A 7,229-nucleotide genomic window follows, 5' to 3' on the forward strand; every position below is an offset into this window, starting at 1 on the left:
TATTCCACCATCAATGGATCAATGTTTTCTTCCCTAAAGGCACGGCCATATTCTAAGATGGAAATCTCAGGATTCATGGGGCTGGAATTGTAAAAGAGTTCAGGGTTCAGGGAGCAAGAGATCATCATTTATCATTTTCACACATGGATTGAGAGAGAGTCCAGATCTTAACCTTTGTGTAGCGTTCAGGGTCTACCATCATCAATGCTGCTGCAAGATCTTGGTGTAAAATTAATGACATTCTGGACAGACATAAATCTTGTGACGTTGCAGAAGCTTGCGGAATTGATGCCGCAGCAAATGCGTAAAGTGTTAATCTAAGCTAAAGGCGCTCCAACCAAATATTAGTGTGTGTGAACTTTTTTTGACCAGGCAGTGTTTCTTGATTTATATATAAAATATATAATGCAGATATCGTAATAATTTAGAAAATTAGACTTACTTTTTTTTGGGCTCTCCTCCTCAACCAGACAGTGATGCCAGTAATGATAGCAAACAAAGTGATGATGGTTGCAACGAGGCCACCAGCTAGAGCACCTGGATCATGGCTGGGGTTTTCTTTAGAGAAATCTATAGGAGAGAAAAATGCACAAATTGTGTTTAATTAGAGACATTATACTCTACATTATACTTTAGAGACCTTCACATGCAATTATCTAAAAAATCCCTCCTAACTAGTACAAAAATAGAGACGATACTTAAGCACTTACCTGAATTGGCGCGGCAAACATCTATAATAAGAGAAGGAAATCATACATAAGTTATTACAGCTTACAGATAAGATACAATATAAAATGAAAAGTAACATTAATAATTAATAACTGCAATTACTTACCTTTACAAGGGATGATTTCCTGTGAATGACAACAAAATAACAGTTACTTAACTTAACAGTAAATTATGAATTCTGATGCAATACCTGCCTAAATATACTGATACTGAAACAATACCACAGATTAAGACCGAACATGGATATAAAAATTATTCATATTTATTCATAATAAAAGAAAAGAAAAACTGAAGCATTAAGAATGCGATGATGTTTAATCTTCATTTCAAGTTTGTAAGTAATTTCAAGTTATTTCTTTGATAGTTAACTTTGTGAGCTCTTCCCAACCAAAAAATCCGCCCCCACTCTTACTCCCTTCGGATTCAAAGTTCAAGAAAAGAGTCATTGTTCTGTGTTTTGATTTACTTGATCACTAAAAAGGCATTTAAAAGCTGGGAGACATTTGAACTTTAAAATCTGCTCATATTACACAAATTATAATGTGATCTGTGTGAGAAATCTGAGATATAAAGAAGTACATCAGTCACAGAAAGTTACTCAGAAAGAAACTTTGAAGGAGAGCTTATTATTGAGTGTTTTAAGAGTTCAGAAATCAATATTTAGTGGAATAACCCTGATTTTTAATCACAGCTTTCACGGCTTGAAATGGCATGGCATTTTCTTGGCATGCTCTCCTCCACCAGTCTTTCACACTGCTTTTGGCTGACCTTATGCCACCCCTGGTGTGAACATTCAAGCAGTTCAGCTTGGTTTGATTACATTCCAGAGGTTTTCAGTGTAAAGTAATAGGGTGGTAAATATAGGCTTGTTAAACATTTTCCAATCAAAATGGCCACTTTTATTTATTTATTGTTTATACATAAAACCACACCTTCATTAATGCATTCTGTGGCACCATTACGTGTGTAAAAAAGAATCTGTTTCCTGTAGCAGTATGTAAGTAAGGTAGTTAAAACCCACCACACCCTTGTGAACAAATCATTGCACACTGAGACTGAAAATTAAGATGGTGTCAAATTAAAGAGATGGTGTCAAATTAAAGATATGTTTTTGTGTGTTTAAGCTCTACATAACACTGTGTTGCCTCGCTCTCACTCACATAAATCTGCGCTACACATGCACTCAACACCATACAACCCCTGGGCTATTATATGTCAGTACTCACCTTGTCACAATTGTAGGTAACATTTTTAGTGCAGGTGTAAAAGGTGATATTGGAACGCCCCTGGGACTGAACCAGTGATTTATTAAAATCCCCGTCATGTGCTACGACGCGGCCCTAAAGACACAAAAACAGCACATTCAGTGATGAAGGTCACACTTATTACAATTCACCTAAATAGCTACGCCATGACAATTGTGCTAGCAATGCACTGATACTTATGAACACTTTATGGACTAAACTATTAAAGGGAAAGTATTAAAAACAATTAAAACATTTTTTTTGGGGGCTTTTGTGGGAGTTACTGTCTCTACTGTTTAGAGAGGGCTTTCCTCTAGGTTCTGGGGCATTGGCCAAGGACTGGATGAATCGTCATTATCATTCCAGAGAAATGCTTTATACCCCTCCAGAGTTTGTCTGGTGTTAGGCATGGTGCCAATAGGTTCACATTTATCTGGCCCTTCTCAGAACAGAGTCCTAATTGTTCTTTAAAATATATCTTAATTATTATGCCATTTTATTATCATTATATTAGAGCAACTGAATGGCTTATCACAATTATTTTTAAGGTAATACATCATCAAACAATATTGTGTATATTGTGGCTATTCACTTATTTACACTTTAGCAAAAGATGTAATTTGTACAGGAGTCTTTAAACAAGTCAAGTGGTGTAGACCAATATGGAGGCCCACCATCTATTATTTTAGATTTTATGAACTAATTTAGCCTAACCCAAAGACAAACACTTTAGTCCATCATTCTGACAACAGAAATTCAACGAATTGAGCATAAAGGGAAGAAAAAACTTACATCAACCTTCCAGCGGACCTCATTACAACCCCCATTGTTGGATACAGTGATGTAGAGGGAACCACCGCTCTTATGCTGCTCAGACGGATGACAGGTTACATTCGCCTCAGTGACGGTCAGCTTCAGCAGTATCAGGGCCAGGAGAGCTAATGAAAGACAAAGGGGAGCAAAGTCAACCACAAACAGCAAACAGCAATTTGGTACCAACAAAAATAGCACTTTTTCAGACTCGTCTATTCAGTTTTACAAACTGAACTGTTCTGATTACAAAACCTGATAAAGAGAGCTGGATTTTAGGTCAGTAATGTTATTTCTAATAACATATATGTAAGAATTCTCTGATGTCTCAGTTGGCACATGTGTGAAAACACACACAGTGCTAACAGAATTGAAAGAGACCAGCGTTTAACGCAGAAATTGGAGGATCTTCTAGCTTATGTATAAGCAAATGGCGTCCTACAGCATGAAGTTTTTAATGGGTTTTACACAGTGTTTAAGGCACATCTCATTCTGTGAGATTATTGGCTGGTTACAAAGCAAAAACTGATTTAAAAATGAAATGGATCACAGATTAGTACACATGCACTGTGTTTAAATATCTGCAAATCAGTACAGTGATGGGACTGCATGCATACATTGTTTGTTTTATTTAGTAACCTTGCATATGGTTCCTGACCACACTGTAAGCAATTTTACAGTAAGTATTTAAGTCAACATGAATATCTCTCACTCTCACGTTAATGACAGCTTTCATGGCATGAAATGGCATGGCATTTTCTTGGCATGCTCTCCTCCACCAGTCTTTTACACTGCTTTTGGGTGACCTTATGCCACTTCTGTTGTGAACATTCAAGCCATTCAGCTTAGTTTTATGGCTTGTGTCCATCCATCTTCCACTTGATTACATTCCAGAGAGGTTTTCAGTGGGGTACCAAATATTGATTTCTGAACACTTAAAACTTTAAACATTTATAAACTTTTTTTCATTAGTTTTCTTTGCATTATTTGAGGTCTGAAAGCTCTGCGTCTTTTTTGTTATTTCAGTCATTTCACATTTTTTGTAAATAAATGCTCTAAATGATAATATTTTTATTTGGAATTTGGGAGAAATGTTGTCTGTAGTTTATAGAATAAAACAACAATGTTCATTTTACTCAAACATAAACCTATAAATGGTAAAATTAGAGAAACCGATTATTTTAAGTGGTCTCTTAATTTTTTAAGAGCTGTACAGGATGATTAAAGTTTTAAATTGAGAGAGATGTTTGTATGAGAGAAAGAGAGAGATCTGCATCAGTGAATCAGGTTCTGTATTAAACTTCCAGCACCTTCAAAAGCCCGAAGACAGTTTTAAAGCTTTATTAAGTAAATAAAGACTTACTTAATATCGTTCTGCCGTTGTTTTCCATCTTGGACAAAGTCGAGCGTCCGTCAGGTCGGTGATAAAAGCCGATGAGGTCTGCTTTTTCTCGAAAATGTGGAAATTAGCAGGTAGTAGGAGCACAGAAGTGAGCCTGGGAATAATTCAGCCGCTACTGGGAAGCGCGCGCTCAGTGAGCTTGAAGCACAGCCGCCCGGAGGGGAGGGGGGGTGGGGTGGGGTGGGGAACTGATGCAATGCTTCATTGGTCGGACAGCATCAGACCTGATCTCTAATCTGATCTATCTAACCCTATCAGCGCTTATGGGAGGAGTTAGATCAGAGGCAGCACCACTCCCTCTGAATTTCCCTTTCTGCTGCGGAGAGTGTTTAACCCTTCGCTCAGCTGGCTTGTTTTTTTAAAGAGCCAGTCATGAGCTGATGTAACTTCAGATGACGTAGTAGTAGCATGACGTATGATGATAAGTATTTAAGAGAGCACAGGAGGTGTGTATCTTAGTACATAATGAACATAAACTATATTGCCAACAGTATTCACTCACCCACAGGGCCAGACTGGGACAGTTGTACCGCTCCAATAGATTTTTACTATTTTTAAGATCTTTACTATTTACTATTTACTATAAGATCTTTACTATTTTTAAGATTTTTAAGGGTCTCGTTTTTTCATTAATTTTAAACAGTCTAGTTGTTGTCTCTACTATGAATGAATGCCATGTGAGCTGTGTTTTGTTTCTGTATTACCCTGCTTTCACTCCATTAGAGGTTTCTGAAGAATGATAGGATTTCGGCTCTTTCTCATGAGTATTTATATAAAGTCATATGAAAAAGTTTGGGCACACCTATTAATCTTAATCATTTTTAGTTCTAAATATTTGGGTGTTTGCAACAGCCATTTCAGTTAGATATATCTAATAACTGATGGAAACAGTAATATTTCAGGATTGAAATGAGGTTTATTGTACAGAAAATGTGCAATATGCATTAAACCAAAACAAAAAAGATTGTTCAACATAGTTGTTCAGGGGAAGGATACAAAAAGTTGTCTCAGAGATTTAACCTGTCAGTTTCCACTGTGAGGAACATAGTAAGGAAATGGAAGACCACAGGGACAGTTCTTGTTAAGCCCAGAAGTGGCAGGCCAAGAAAAATATCAGAAAGGCAGAGAAGAAGAATGGTGAGAACAGTCAAGCACAATCCACAGACCACCTCCAAAGAGCTGCAGCATCATCTTGCTGCAGATGGTGTCACTGTGCATCGCTCAACAATACAGTGCACTTTGTACAAGGAGAAGCTGTATGGGAGAGTGATGCGAAAGAAGCCATTTCTGCAAGCACGCTACAAACAGAGTCTCCTGAGGTATGCAAAAGCAAAAGCTTCTTTCGCATCACTCTCCAAAAGCTTCAAAAGCTTATTTTGCCACCACCACCACCACCTCTGATTTTGGACTGCTCCACACTGCATACCCCAAATACATTGCCTGATGGTAAAGAAGATTTTCTCACTACAGTTTAAGTTTTTGTAAATATATTGTATGATTATCATTGCTGTGGATTACTGTATATAACAGTGGATCTGCTGGAACAAGATGTTTTAACACAAAGTAAACAATAAATCTGTTTGTTGTTGTGAAAAATGATGTGGATTGAAGATTTTTTGATAGAAGTCCTTAATTGTTCAGAGAGCAGTGGGGTTTATCTGCATTATGCTTCAGTCAACAGATGTTCTAGAGTGGAGTACCCTTTTACTCTATCACTAAAGGCTTCATGTTTACTTTACTATCCTGAAAAGGGAAAAAGGCACCAATTGTTCTCCAGAAGGTTTGGTTCTTTCCCAGGACTGCTGTTCCTTGAACCAAAACTTCCAATTGGGGTTGACTTGTGTCTTTGTGTGTGTGTGTCTGTCTGTGTGTGTGTGTGTGTGTGTCTGGGATGGAAAAATTAACAGAATAGTCTGGGCATAATGCCTAACATGCTTGTATGCTTGTATCACACACATTCTTTCGCTCTCACCTGCATTTACACATACATATGTACAGGAAAAATCCCTTCGCGGTCGCAAGCATAACAAAAAATAAACATTCCCCTTGTAGTTGTGTTTTAGTTTAAACTTGGTTATGTGGTTATGTACCAACAATGCAAAAATAGCCTGTCCCAGCTGCCATATCAACGTTGAATCAATGTTGGATTTGGTATTGATTTTAAAAAGTGAATCAACGTTGATATGACAACGTTAATTTTACGTCATAGGTTTAACCTTTAATAAACAGAGTGTTAACAATAAACTTACATCACTGTAGTAAATCAGAGGTATAAAGAGTGTTACCCACCACTAGTACCAATCTGATTACTGATCTAATCTAAAAAAAAACTAAAACAGTAAAACTAATAGAACATGAACATACCGCCAGGTATGGTGAACAATTTGTGTTAAATTAAAATGCAGTTACTGCAAATGGAATAAAACCACCTTTTAATTCCTTCATCCTACAGTTTTTAGAAATTATATGGTGATAAAACGTAAAATGCTGATTCAAAAGGCAGAAGGTTGAGGACATTATATTGATTCAACGTTAAAATCTCAACGTTTGCACAACCATTTAACATACATTAAAGATTAAATGTTGATTCAACGCTGTGTCAACGTTGAAACAAGAACAGCCATTACTTTAATCATATTTCAACCACATCTCAACGTTGAAGGTCGGATGTGTGCCAGCTGGGGTATATTTGTGAAATATACTGTATCTTGTTATAAACGTGAGCAAGGTAGCATAATGCTGACATGACGTTTGTGGTCCGGTTGGAGGCTGAAACAACCACACACACACACACACACACAATTGGATAAAATAATTAATTATTCAAATGCAGAGAAGAGCCGGTTTGGGTGCATAAAACAAGCAATCCTTAAGAGCCAGTAAAGATAAACCACGCGTCTTCATTACTGCCCTCTAAAAACTCCCCACAGCCCAGAAGTAACATTCACTTTTAGGCAGTGACGGCTACAAAGTTCCTTCAAGTAAAACACAAATTCTAACCACAATTATAGACCCCAGGGCAGGCATAACTGGTCAGGGAGGAC

This window comes from Astyanax mexicanus, chromosome 6 (genome assembly GCF_023375975.1).
Source record: "Astyanax mexicanus isolate ESR-SI-001 chromosome 6, AstMex3_surface, whole genome shotgun sequence".
Taxonomy (NCBI): Eukaryota; Metazoa; Chordata; class Actinopteri; order Characiformes; family Acestrorhamphidae; genus Astyanax; species Astyanax mexicanus.